Raw genomic sequence first — 14821 nt, forward strand, 5'->3', positions numbered from 1 at the left:
CATGCACTCACTTCACAGGCTAGAAGTGGACTGAGGGTCTGACCCAGCTTTAAATCATTAACTCTCCCTGCTGTCTCCTATCTGGTCTGCATTTGGCTCAGCTCCTGGCCTGGATTAGCAAGACCACTGCCATGCTCTATAGCAGTGAACACTTCAGATTTTCCCATTTGACACAAGTTTTGTTTTGTTTTAAATAAAATGTACACTGATTAAAAGTTGTGGTGAGGATATGTGGGATCTAATTCATCTTTATAGAAAACAGTGTATAATGTTTTTATTTCATACAATGTATATGTATTGTATATACAGCCAGCCCGGGGGCTTTCTAGTTGGCAAAAGTGACTAAGATACTCTCTGGTTTTGGATGTCCAGCCTTAGGTGTGAAGAAGAAAGAATTGTCAATAAAGTTTTCTTTTTAGTCTTTGTTGTCATCTGACCTGAGCTAATGGGAGTCCACTGACTTCAGCCTCACAGTGGGGGAACAGTATAGGAGCAAACTAGACCCTCTGAATGTGGGTGACAGTTGTATGCCTGGGGCAGACTGTGGGTCTACTGGCAGTGAGACCAGGACTTATCCCTACTGCTTGTACTGGCTTTTGGTGAACCCATTTTCCTTGGAGGGATACATTGCTCAGCCTAGATAAAGTGTGGAGGACCTTGGTCCTGCCTCAAAGCAATGTCCAAGACTTTATTGATTCCCCATGGGAAGCCTTATTCTCTCTAAGGAGTGAATGGGGTGGGAGGTTTCAGAGGGAGTGGGAGGAGGAGAGGGAGTGGGAACTGGGATTGTTATGTAAAATGAGAAAAGATAGTTTTTAAAAAAACAATACAAATTTAAAAAATAAGAATTAATCTTTGTTGTTTGGTTTGATTGGGTTTGAGATACAGTCACTCTTTGAAGTCAAGGTAGGCCTCCCAAGGTCACACCCCTCCATCTCAGTCCCCTGTGGTGGGTCACAGGTTTGTGGTCTCAGCCCCCTGTGGTGGGTCAGAGGTTTGTGGTCTCAGCCCCCTGTGGTGGGTCACAGGTTTGTGGTCTCAGTCCCCTGTGGTGGGTCACAGGTGTGTCATCTCTGCCCCCGTGGTGGTGTTTCAGGTGTGCCATTGCACCCCACAACCCTCTCTTCTGGTGCATTCTAAGCATTTCAGATGCAATGGGCCTTCAGCATGCACAGCTCTTCTTTGTGGTAATGGCTACCCACACACAGGCTCAGGTACAGGTATCATCATTCTGCCGCAGGCCCTTGGGCCTGATGAATTCCTCCCCAGGCAGAAGCTACAGGCTTTTCTCTGTGAGGAAATTGAATTGTGGACCTGGGGCAAAGCTTGAGCAACAATGGAACCCAGTGATTCAGGCAAAACATGGAAGAGGAGTGGGGACCTCACTGAGGTCTTTAGACATCAGACCTTGCCCTGAGTCTACTTTAGTAGGCTCTCTATAGTTGTGTGTACACATTGACACACATTTTCTTCTAAGAGTCATCTGCTTCTTAAAACAGTTTCAGATTCCAGAAAGATTGGCAGGGTCATGCAGGTCTCCACAAACCTCTTTTCTGTCTTAAGCACCTCACATTTCTATACTATATTTACTAGAATCCATGGCATCAGCATCGGCACATTTTTATTAAAACCCACATGTCACTCATAACGTAACGGTCTATTTTCTTGTTATGTGTCTCTTTAGGCTCCCCTTGGTTACTATTGTCTCAGAATTTCCTGGTCTTTTATGAGTTTCTTAGTTTGGAGGAGTACTGATCCATTATCTTGTAGGAGGGACCTCTGCTGTGACTTGGCGGTTGTCTCATGATTAGACTGTGGTTGTGGGTTTGAGGAGGAAGACTATATGCTGACAGCATGCCTCCTAAGCCATCCATCGAAGGTTCTCTGCTTCTCACCTTTCCATACTCACTCTTGAAAGTGGCCACTATATCCTAACCACACTTGAGGGACAAAAAGAGCAGCTACAGCTACTTAAGGGTAGAAGATACTCTATTAATACACAGAATTCTCTTTTCCATTAAAAATACATATTTCAAATTAGTGTAAGTCAGTAAACATAACTTTACATTATATGTTAATTTAAAGTAACTCCTATAATTTCTAATAGTAAACTCTTCAAAATCATCTAGTTCAGTACACATTAAGACCCTGTCTCAGACAAAACAAAACAGATCTAATACTGGAGGTGAAACTCAAGTACCTAGAGTGGTGACAGTAGGGTCGGGTGGGTAATGACACTGAGCCAGGCATGGTGTGTGGGAGATTGTAAAGCAAATTGCAACTCTTAGGGTCACACCTGGTCCTGCCAAGCAGAAAAGTAGGCCATATTCCTGCACCTACTTAAAAGCAGGCACTAGTGAGCTGGACTTTTCCATGGTTTTTGAAATGGTGACAAATGAGTTCATATGCTCACAAATTTTATGCTTGTTCAGCATAATCTCTGTGAGCAACTGGCTCGTAAATGAATCTCTGAACTTATTGTCAATAAGGAGGCAGCCTCAACAATGTACGCAACCTTGGTATGCTTCCCGCTTTGCCTTTGTTCTAATCAAGCTAATAGTTTATATTCTTCCTTTTCTGATCTGATTTATTAGCATGTTGTGGGAGCCCATACAAGTGAGTCCACTCCATCTTGACTTAGGGTTAGAGAGTTCAAACTTGTTTAGCTCCTTTAAGTCAAATAACAGGCCTAAGGTGAAGTTACCATATGTCTTCCCTAGATAACAGGATGCTTGGCCTAAGGTGTAGCCACTGGAAATTTTGCTCCTCAATATTTTGAACTCTTGTTTGTTCCTTGTATCATGATAAAAAAATATTTTTGCCCTCTCCTTGGGTTTAGGGTATAAAATGGTTATGAAAAATAAACTTGAGGGTGTAGTATTCGCTGACAGTCCTCCTGATTCTATCCTATATTTGTTTCTTCTGTGTCTCTGTTATTTCTACCTGTAATTTCTCAATCCACATGGGACCTGGCAGCAGACGTCATTGCACCGACATGCCTACGACAGCATGTAGATGGTCAGGTAATATGTTTTCTTGTGGCATTTTGTAGATTACATAACACACCTACTGGCCCTTCCAAGTGCTAAGACTACAGATGTGTACGACCAGGCCTAGCTTCTTTAGTCAAACTTTTAGCAGCATCATATATATTCTACAGTCGCTATTGAATGGATCACTATTCATTTTTGGGGTACATGGCACCATCATAAATATTTTTGAACTTAAACTCACAAGTATCAGAAGTTCGCTCTCCCCCGGCTTTGTAGTTTTATGGCTGTTTGCCAAGGCCTGAGTTTCTAGTCCTCTGTGTAGAGCAAGGAGGTACTTAGTTTTTAAGTGGAGAGTCAATTGGAAGCTTCTGATGTCTAGGTCAGCATTAATTAATTAATGATGATGTAGTCAAGGCTGTTTCTGAGGAAAGACTTTGCCTGCCGTGCTCCACTGGGATCTCCAGGCCAAGAGCACAGAGGCAACCCAGCCTAATTAAACACAAGCTCCTCATTACTTAACTTGTAAGTTGCACACTTTTCCATCAGTGTCAGTCTTTCATAATACAAAGTGTCACCCCCATCATGTGTTAAGATTCTATATTCCTTGTTTGGCTGTACACAGTGATTATGGCTAGCAGTGACGCGTGGTTTTGGTGACATGTGAAAGTGCTCTCAACTGTACCAGGATTTGATCTGGGGTGGTGGGCACCAGGGTGTAACCCAGGGACTTAAGCATGGCAAGAATTCTGCCACTGGCATACACCCATAGACATCATTCTTTAGAAATTTTTTTTTGAAAGTAATTTTATTAAATTATAAAAGTTTCCATTTACGCCCCTCTTCCCAACACCCTCCCACTCCCCCCACTCCCTCTCCTTCTCCCTCTTCGTCCCTAAGGGCAGTCAGGGTTTCCTGCCCTGTGGGAAGTTCAAGTTCCCCCCCCCCCCTCCCTCCAGGTCCAGGAAGGTGAGTATCCAAACAGACTGGATCCCCAAAATCCAGTATATGCAGAGGAAACAAGTCCCAGTGTTATTTTCAATGGCTTTTCAGAAAGACTCCGGGCCAGCCACATTCAGAGAATCCGGCCACATTCAGAGAATCTGGTTGGATCACTTCCTCATTCAGTCGCAGTCCAACTGGCCTTGGTAAACTCTCATTAGATCTGTCCCCTTGTATCAGTGGGTGATAGCATCCCTCGCAGTCCTTATTTCCTTTTTCATTTTCTTCGTCCTTCTGCAATCTATAGATTCAATGCAATCCCCATCAAAATCCCATCAAACTTCTTCACAGACCTTGAGAGAACAATAATCAAGTTTATATGGCAAAACAAAAACCCAGGATAGCCAAAACAATCTTATACAATAAAGGAGGCATTACCATCCCTGACTTCAAACTCTATTACAGAGCTACAGTATTGAAAACAGCTTGGTATTGGCATAAGAACAGAGAAATTGACCTTTGGAATCGAATAGAAGACCCGGATATTAACCCACAAACCTATGAACACCTAATTTTTGACAAGGGAGCTAAAGGTATACAATGGAAGAAGGAAAGCATCTTTAACAAATGGTGCTGGCATAACTGGATGTCAACCTGTAAAAGAATGAAAGTAGATCCATATCTATCACCTTGCACAAAACTCAGGTCCAAATGGATTAAAGACATCAACATTAATCCATCCACTTTGAACCTGATAGAAGAGAAAGTGGGAAGTAATCTACAAGATATAGGCACAGGAGGCCTCTTCCTAAGTAGGACCCCAGTAGCACAGACAATAAGAGAAACAATGAATAAATAGGATCTACTGAAACTGAGACGCTTCTGTAAAGCAAAGGACACTGTCAGTAAGACAAAAGGGCTACCTTCTGACTGGGAGAAGATCTTCACCAACCCCTCATCAGACAAAGGTCTGATCTCCAAAATATACAAAGAACTCAAGAAACTAGACACTAAAACTCTAATTAACCCAATTTAAAAATGGGGTACTGAACTGAACAGAGAATTCACAAAACAGATGAACTTCGAATGGTCAGAAGACACTTAAGGTCATGCTCAACCTCCTTAGCGATCAGGGAAATGCAAATCAAAACCACTTTGAGATACCATCTTACACCTGTCAGAATAGCTAAAGTCAAAAACACCAACGATAGCCTATGCTGGAGAGGATGTGGGGTGAGGGGAACACTCATCCATTGTTGGTGGGAATGCAAACTTGTGCAGCCACTGTGGAAATCAGTGTGGCGGTTTCTCAGGAAACTGGGAGTCAACCTCCCTCAGGACCCAGCAATTCCACTCTTGGGAATATACCCTAGAGATTCCCTAACATACTACAAAAGCATTTGTTCATCCTTTAGAAATTTGAGGCAGTTTAGGTAAGCTGTTCTCCTGAATATAAAGGTACTATACATAGGTCTCGAACTTCCAGCCTGTAGTCTTCCAAGCCATTGGGATTATAGACCCATGTCATCAAGACATGATTTTAAGTTTTTGTTGTTGTTTTGTTTTTAAAGATAAATAAGACTTAAGCTTGTTTTCTGCAGACCAAGGAAATGGCTTAATCTTCAAAGTGGTTGTTCAGCAAACATGAAGACCTGAGCTGGGATTTGCATTATAAAAAGCTAGGTGCAGTGTGGAGTCTGTAATCAGTCTATGAGCCTCCACACACCACACCCACATGCATATAAACATACATGTGCACACAAATAAGTATAGATACATATGCACCCTGCCCCATCCTTCCCGACCCAACTTTTCCACAAAACCTTACTGTCGGATCTGTGGGACCCTGTCCTCCCTGATCCTTGAGACCAAAATACTGGATGCAAATAATGTTTACGCTAACCAGCTAAGCTTCCTGCTAGTTCCGTCCTTGGTTCTGCTACAGCCTGGTACATTAGCCTGAGGGATCTATTTTACTTTAAAATGGTAATTTCTCAACCTGCCTCAAAGAAGCTCAGGCGCCAAGGCCCATCTAACCTGTCTGACATTGCCTTGAACCCTCGACCACCTGCCTGGGGAAAAACTCCCACAGAGGCCAGTTTCCCCAGCCCCCTCTGGGTGGGAGGAGTTTTCTTTTACTGGGGCCTTTATTCTCCTTCCTGCTTCTGTTGGGAGGAGGCCTTGCCCTTTCTGATCCCGGTTGCCCACTGGTATAAATACCCGACTTGAGTTTAATAAAGTTGCCATTTACTCTTGGTAAATGAGCAAAGGTCTCTTTTTTGTGTGTGTCTGTTTTAAACCCTCAGGACAGTCGTCCATTCTCGTGGGCCCGAGTTCGGGAAGGCGCGCGCCTGAATCGGGTGTGGGTATCCACTGGAAGGCGGGGTCTAACAGATGGTGTCCCTCGGGTCGGCTTTGAAAAATTGAAGAACTGCGTCCTGTCGTCAGTGGATCCACCACCAGAACCCCAATAGAGGTGAGGGTCACCCCACGATCCAGAATCTGGCCAGTTTTGTAGTGTGCAATTGTGCACATGTGATAGGGGGTGAATAGCTTGATGTGTGAAGTATGGGTGCTGAAAGGTCTGATCCAGAGCTGAAGGCCAGTGGGCAAATCAGCTGCTAAATTTCATAAAGAGACTAGGCACCAGGATAAAATGACACTGCACTAGAGACCGCTTAGATTTTAAAACTCAGTCCCTGGCTCTCACATGCAGGGAACCTTAATTTTTGCCTAAGAGCACAGGCTGGGAGCAGTTAGCTCCCAGTGGGAATCCATTCCTAAGGCAACAGGGCCAATGTAACTGGCGACTAGCAAAGTAAAGAGCCGAGGGCCCATACAGGTGTGGGCCTCGGACTGAGAGAGGATTAAAAATATATTTGTAAGTTCTATTAAGAATTTTTGAGTAACAAAAGAACAGCTTCACAGAGCTTGTCTTTCAGGGAGACTAGAAAGCTCCCATGCATGTTTGAATGCGGGTCACAGGACCGTACTGGGCCACTCACTGTGGCTGAGGTTCTACAAGGTGCACTTAGGAGCAGAGAAACAGGCTGCTGAATGGCGCAGGAAGGAGCGCAGGCAGCTGCCAGGCCCTGCCTGTGAGTGGCGGGGCCATTACAGGCAGGCCAAGGAGGGTAAAACACAGCGGTGTGCCAGTACATTCAGCCGCGGGTGCAAACTCGTCCAGGAGACACGGCCACACTGACCAGATGCAGAAAGGCAGTCTCAAAAGGCAGTCGCGTATGCTGGCTCCCTAGCCCAAGGTGGCCAATGAGCGGCGAGCCGCAGGAACCTGGGGCAGAGCACTATGCCGGTTGTGGCGGCGCCTGAGCAGACAGATAAAAAAGAGAGTGCTAGGCGGCCGGGAAAAAGCAGCGATGCCTGACTGAGGGTGACCATGGCAGCGACTGACTGCAACAGGGATGTGGCGGGCGCGCTAGGCGCCTGGCGATCTCTGGCACCTCCCGGGCGGGGGCTACGGGAGGAAGGCACAGGACAACACAGGGCGCGGCGCTGTTCTGGCATCTGAGCTGGCTTGGAGGGCTTGCCTGGACAACAGAGGCAGCCCACAAAAAGCGACAATAGCCAGGCCTTGGTGGTACAAAGAATAGTTAAAATCCACCCGCCTAAACTCAGGTGACAGTTTGCAAACAGAGCAGAGGGGTCTAACAGGATCCTAACTTGTATGGTTGAAGAGTGCTTTAAAACCATTATAAATGACATCAGATTTGTGATTTCTAGACACTGGTCAGTGGGAGAATGGGGGGTTTATTTGGTTTACTATGAGAGAATCTATATGTGTGTGTAGATGTATGTGCTATGTAATTACATACATATATACACACGTGTATACACATAGTCACTTACACATATGCCAGTATTTCAGTCAGAGGTTGCCTTAGTCTTCCTGCTATGACAGTACCTGAGATGGGGTAAATGATAACGGAAAGGAACTTCTTTCTCCTAGGAGGCTAGGAAGTTCAGTATTGAGTCACTATCAGCCAAGGATGATATACTGGCTGGTTTTCAACTTGACACAAGCTGGAGTTATTAGAAAGGAAAGAGCCTCAGCTAAGGAAATGCTTCCATGAGATACAGCTCTAAGGCATTTTCTCAGCTAGTGATCAATAGGGGAAGGCAGTGTTCACTGTGGATGGTGCCATCCTTGGACTGGTAGTCCTGGGTTCTATAAAAAGGTAGGCTGAGCAAGTCAGTAAGCAGCACCCCTACATGGTCATTGCATCAGCTCCTGCCTCCAGGATCCTTCCCTTTTTTGAGTTCCTATGCTGACTTCCTTTGGCAATGTGGAAGTGTAAATCAAATAAACCCTTTTCTTCCCAACTTACTTTTTGGTCATGGTGTTTTGTCACAACAATGGAAACTGTAAAACAGACAATGTCACAGGTCTGTAATCCCCAAACTTGGGAGGCAGAGGTAGGAGGATTACAAATTTAGTTTAGCATAGGCTCTTCTAAACCAAACAAAGAGTACTTCTGTGGTGTGGGAAGTCCTTCTGTTTATGTGTTGCTTTTATTGGTTAATGAATAAAGCTGTTTCAGCCAGTGGCTTAACTGGGTAGGGCAAGGTGGGAATTCCAAACAGATAAAAAAAGAGAGAGTAGGCAAAGTCCAGATGAAGCCATGGAACCACCACAATAGACAAACGCAGGAGACAGATGCCGACAGAAACTTCCCAGTAGGCCACAACCAGGTGGCAATACACAAATCAATAGAAATTGGTTAATTTAAGATATAAGAGCTAGCTAGCAATATGCTTAAGTTATTGGCCAAACAGAGTTAATCACGGCTTCCTGATAACTGGCGTGTTTTTCTGATGGGCTCTGTTTACTGGCGGCAGCAGGCACACTGCAGCTCTGTTAAGAGAGGCCTTCCTGATCAGCGTTAGCAGCAAAAAAAAAAAAGAAAGAAAGAAAGAAAGAAAGAAAGAAAGAAAGAAAGAAAAGAAAAGAAAACCAACAACAAAAAAAACATGTGGCTTCTTTAAGAAATGGTGGCTTCCTGGTTTGTAATAGTTGTATGAACAACTCTGGCTCTTTCAGGAGGCCTAGCACTTGAATGAGGTTTGTGGGTCCGAATGCTTGTATAACACTCTGGAGGTTAGGAGAAAAGTAGCTGAGACCATGGCTGCTTCAGCCCCACCCCTGCCTGGGCAGGCAGTGGGGTCTTGTCTGCTAGGAGTGCACAGGGAGGAGAGCATGGCGGATTCCTGCGGCCATATGTAGAGATATTTCCAAGTTGTGCACTGCGTTGCATGGTAGATTTAGCTTTTACTCAGATAAAAAAGATTTATATGCTGTGTGGTGCTTCTCAGAGGTGAGATGGGGAGGATGGCTCCCATCCAGCAGTCTCAGAGGCAGTGAACAGACCTCAGTCATGTTGGACTCGGCAGAGCCAAAAGGCAAAGCAGACTTAGTCCTAGCCACGTGGCTGAGTATTTTAAGAAGTGGTCATGGTCAGAAAAGGATTACAGATAAGTGATAAAGACAAATTCAGATGGAAAAAACCTCTAAATGGGTCACAGTGTTGGATAAATGTACATAGGCTTGAGAGAAAGAGGAAAACGAATATAGACAGTTAAAAAGGAAGTAAATGGTTATAAAAAATAAAACAAAGTCTTTAAAGAGACAGAGTACAGACAGTCATAGATTAAAGAAGTGCAGAAAAATTAGCCACATGAAGATGGAAAATGTACAGAGTCTGGATCATGTATATTATTGTGTTTTCTTTTAATTTTTGACTGTGAATGAGCTAAGTACAGAGAGACATTTCATTGTACAGGCTGCTAAGCTAAACCAACATATCTATTTTAAAGGTATCCTGACTTCAAAATTTGGGTCTGAGGATATGTTGCTTTGGAAAAGAGGTTCTGCTTTTGTTTCCACAGAAGATGAGAACCTGTTGATTCCTTCTAGACTAATGTGGTTTCAGGACCACCTGAAAGGTCTCCATGAAAACTGTCCAACAAAAAAGCAGGAAGCAGTTTGGAGAGAATTATACTCAAATTCCCAAATGTAGTTTATAAATGTTTGTTTACATTTAAAGGGAGATATGCTATAGAGATAAATACTTTGCATTTGTATGGATCTTGGTTTATTGATACAAATTTAAGGTCAATTTTGTTATATGTGTATTTCTGCTCTTGAGGGAGGTATTGTGTTTGTGCAGTACATTTAAAAATATAATGTATAATTAAGAAATACAGGTTTAATAGGTAATATATTATATTATCTATATTAGTTAAGCTTATAGTCATGTTAGTTAGGTTTTCTAGATGTACTGAGATATATTTCAAATGGATAGATATTTTTCAAAACTTTCAAATACTAATATAATATGGCATTTCAAATGCTTAAGAACTTAGGACTTTCCATGACAGTGAGGCACATCTGCTTCTGGCAACACCAATCTTCTTCAAGAGGAAGATGGGCATCAAAGAGGTTCCTTATGGAGTTTGCTAGCCATTTGGGCAAGAAACTGCTTTTGCCTGGACTGATGAATGCTATAATAAAGATGGATGTCCCACTGTTACAGAAGAATGTCCAGGCAGTGAGATGTCTCTGTTAATCTTAGAGTTTTGGAGGTTGCTTACAATGCAATTGCTGTTAACTTAGGTAACAGATTCTTCTGGAGTCTTTGATGGAGTTGAATAATAAATAATTATACTTTTCCTTAGTTAAGATAAAAGATTAAAGTAAATATAAGTGTTTTAACTATAATCCTTGCTTGATCACTGTTTTGCTATATGTAATTTTATTATGTTAAAGGTAAAACCTTTTTATCAGAATAGAAAGGGGAAATGGTGTGGTAAGTACTTCTGTCTATGTGCTGCTTTTATTGGTTAATGAGTAAAACTGTTTCAGCCAGTGGCTTAACAGAATAGGGCAAGGCTGGAATTCTAAGCAGATAGAGAAGAAAAGAGTAGGCAGAGTCAAGGAGAAGTCATGAAGCCACTGCAAGAGACAGACACAGGAGACAGCCACTGGACAGAACCTTACTGGTAGGCCACAACTATGTGGTGATAAACAGATTAGTAGAAATGGGTTAATTTAAGATATAAGAGCTAGCTAGCAATACGCTTAAGCTACTGATTCAAAAGTATTGCAAATAATATAGTTTCTGTGTGATTATTTCAGGTCTGGGTGACTTATAATGAACAAGCAGCCTCTGGCAACACTTCTGTGCTATGTTTTAACTGGGGAAGTACTTCACAAAGTGTAAGGTCCATGAAGAGCAGGAGTGGGAGGAGCCAGGAAAACTGAACTGTTTTTTTTAATAGCCAACCCAGTCCTGTAATAACAGCTTAGCTCCCTCTTGGCAGTGATTGTCTCCTGACCATGACCTAGTCATCTCCTAAAGGTTCCCCTCCCAAGACAATCCTATTGGCAAGGAAATTTCATCAGGACCTTCTGGGTTTCATTGTTTCCACTGAGAAGTCAGGTGTAATTCTGATAGGTCTGCCTTTATGAGTTACTTCGCCTTTCTTCTTTGCAGCTCTTAATATTCTTTCTTTATTCTGTACGTTTAGTGTTTGAGTATTATGTCACAAAGGGACTTTATTTTTTGATCCAGTCTATTTGGTGTGTGTAACCTTCTTGTATCTTTATAGGTATATTTTTCTTTAGGTTGGGAACGTTTTCTTTTATGATTTTGCTGAATATATTTTCTGTGCTTTTGAGTTGGACTTCTCCTTCTTCTGCTTCTACTGAGTTTCCTGCCTTGGGCCTGCTCTGGCAGATGTCACTGGCTCAGGCCTGTCTGTTCCTTTGGAGGACACTGATTTATACCTGGTCCTGCAAAGGTCTCTGACAGGGGCCTGCTCACCCAGCAGTGGTTCTCTTGTATCTGCTCCTGTGGAGGCCTGTTCCGGGTGAGGTTGCTGGCTCAGACCTGTTTTCACAGATGTCTCTGGCTTGGGCTTGCTCCCATGGAGGTCCCTAGTTTGGGCCCAGTCCTACAGAGGTCTTTAGCTCAGACTTGCTCCCTTGGAGGTCCCTGACTTGTGACTGGTTCTGCAGAGGTCTCTGGCTCAGGCCTGCTCCCTTGGCAGTCGCTCCCTTGTACCTGCTCCTGTGGAGGTTGCTGCCTCAGGCCTGCTGCAGCTGAGGCTGTTGGCTCAGCCCTATCCCTATAGAGGTCACTGCTTTGGGTCTGCTCTGGAGGATGTTGTAGTCTCAAGCCTGCTCTGGCCGAGGTCACTGACTCAGGCCTGTTCCCATAGACATCCCTGACTTGGGACTGTTCCTGTGGAGTTCTTTGGCTTTGGCCTAGTCTTGTAGAGGTTTCTGGCTTAGGCCAGAACTGTCTTTTTTAACCCCATCTTCTCAGGGCTGTTAGATGTGAGTTGACACACAGATGTCCTAACAGAAGTAGGAGGTTGCAAAATGTACAATTTCTGAAGAGCTGCCAAATAGAAATAAGGATCATGAACTCCAGGGACTGCCAAAAGTTTAGACTGATGTGTCTCATTCTCATACTATAAGCATCACAAATATCTCAATTTAATTTGTTGGTTTTGTTTACTCTTGTTTTAAAAACAAAGTGTGGCTATGTGTCCAAGCTGGCCTTAAATTGCCATCTTCTTGCCTCTGTCTACTGAGTGCTGGTACTAATGCCATCTACTACTATGCTTGGTTTCAAGAACTCGTTCTTAAGGATAATTTCCAACAGTCAAATCCTACTAGGTCAACCTAGTAAAAGCGCTCAAGTCAATAAGGGGACCTCACCTAGCAAAGAGAGGAGAGTCATGTGTTTAGGCAAGGGATAGGTAAGGGCATAGAGGGGAGGAGTTGGCAAGATGGCTTAGTGGTAACAAATTGTCTTCTGACATCCACTTTTGCACACACACTAAAAAACAAACAAACAAATAACATCTAATAAAAGTGAGGGAGAAAGCCTTGCAATAGATTCAAAGCCAAACATGGTATGTATCTGTTTCTTCTGAATTTAAAAGTTCCCTCCTAGGAGCCAGGACTAAGATTCAGGAAGTAAAGGAAATTTGCAAGTCCCAGGAAACTCAGAAAGACGCAACACAAATTAGCCCCCCTCCCACCCCGCAACAGACACAACGGTGCTGGAGTAGACTCCCTTGGGTGTTGCTAGATACTCCCAACTGGAGATAGACTCTAGGGATGCAGAGCGAGCTGGTGTGGGTTTTATGATGATGAAGCTGCTTTGAGTCACCTGTGCTCCAATGAGTAACTCCAATGAGCTAGTTGGTTCAGCAGGCTGGACTCCAGAGAATTGTTACTTATGCCTGTTCTCAGTGTCCTAACTGGAGTGCATAGAGCTTTATGGATGCGTCTCAGGGAGAAGCCAGGACACACAAGCAATGAGCAGCAGCTCACTAACATGCAGCATTATTTTTGTTAAAGGAAAACCTACTTCCTTGGTAACTTGTTGTGGTTGAGCATCGTGGAATACATAATCCCACCACTCTAGTGGCTGAGGCAGGAGTATTATTTGAGCCAAGTTCAAGATCACCAATGGATTACATATTAAGAGGCTGTCTCAACTAACAAAAATACACTCCCTCCCACAAAAAAACACAAGTAAACAAAAAACCAAGCCAAAACGACAAGAGCTAGGTGTGGTTGTATATTTACAGATGGAATCCCAGCACTTAGGAGTAGAGGCAGAGGAGCATCCTCAGCTGCACAATGACTTTGAGGTCAGCCTGGGCTACTACATTTTTTAAAAACCTGTATGAAAATAACAAAAGGTGGCACTGCTGAGGAGCTCTTCCCAGAGAGATCCTTCATCTGGCAATAGATGGAGATAGAGACGGGGACCCACGTTGGAACACTGGACTTAACTCCCTAGGTCCAACCGAGAAGCAGAAGGAAGAAGAACGTGAGCAGGGAGGGCAAGATCAGAGGGAACCTTCATCCAGCGATGGATGGTAATGCAGACGGAGACCCACATTGGTGCACCGGACTGAGCCCCCCAAGGTCCAAAGGAGGAGCAGAAGGAGGAAGAACATGAAAAAGGAAATCAGAACCGCAAGGGGAGCGATCACCCACTGATACAAGGTGACTGATCTAATGAGAGTTCACCAAGGCCAGTTGACTGGGACTGAAGGAGCGCTTGATCCAACCAGATTCTCTGAATGTGGCCAGATTCTCTGAATGTGGCTGACCTGAAGTCTTTCTAAAAAGCCATTGACAACGACTCTGGGACTTGTTTCCTCTGCATATTCTGGATTTTTGGGGATCCAGTCTGATTGGATACTCACCTTCCTGGTCCTGGAGGAAGCTGGGAGGAACTTGACCTACCCACAGGGCAGGAAACCCTGACTGCTCTTAGGGATGGAGAGGGAAGAGGAGAGGGAGTGGGGGGAGTGGGAGGGTGTTGGGAGGAGGGGCGAAAATGGAAACTTTTATATTTTAATAAACTTAAAAAAAAGGAAATAACAAAAGGTAACTTGAATTCCTCAATAGAAGATACATTGGCCCACCCGTGTGCAGGCTGGAAACCAAGACTACTTCTCTAAGTCTGAGACTGACAGGCAAAGGTGTGTATTCCATGATTCTCATACACAAATAGCACCAGATTTGAGTGTGACTTATGGGAACGAGATGTTAGCCTGTGTTCTGGTGTTAATTGACTAAAATGTTTTTAGAGATTCATATCAGCATGGCAAGATGTACATAATTCTGACTGAAATAACAAAAGGCCAAACAGGTATAAAATGCTGAATTTGCTTGAACAAGAAGCAGAAACAAACCTTGAAAGGAATGTAGCACTTGGTGACTTTTAAACATCCTTCACTTACAGTAAGACCCTGAGAGGTAGAGGAAGAGACTGTGGGGCAAAGCTCAATGCAGGATTTTACTCTGAAGAAGCAATGTTGTGCGTCTTCTGACTCTCTCT

The sequence above is a fragment of the Myodes glareolus genome, chromosome 14 (assembly GCF_982192425.1).
Source record: "Myodes glareolus chromosome 14, mMyoGla1.1, whole genome shotgun sequence".
NCBI lineage: Eukaryota > Metazoa > Chordata > Mammalia > Rodentia > Cricetidae > Myodes > Myodes glareolus.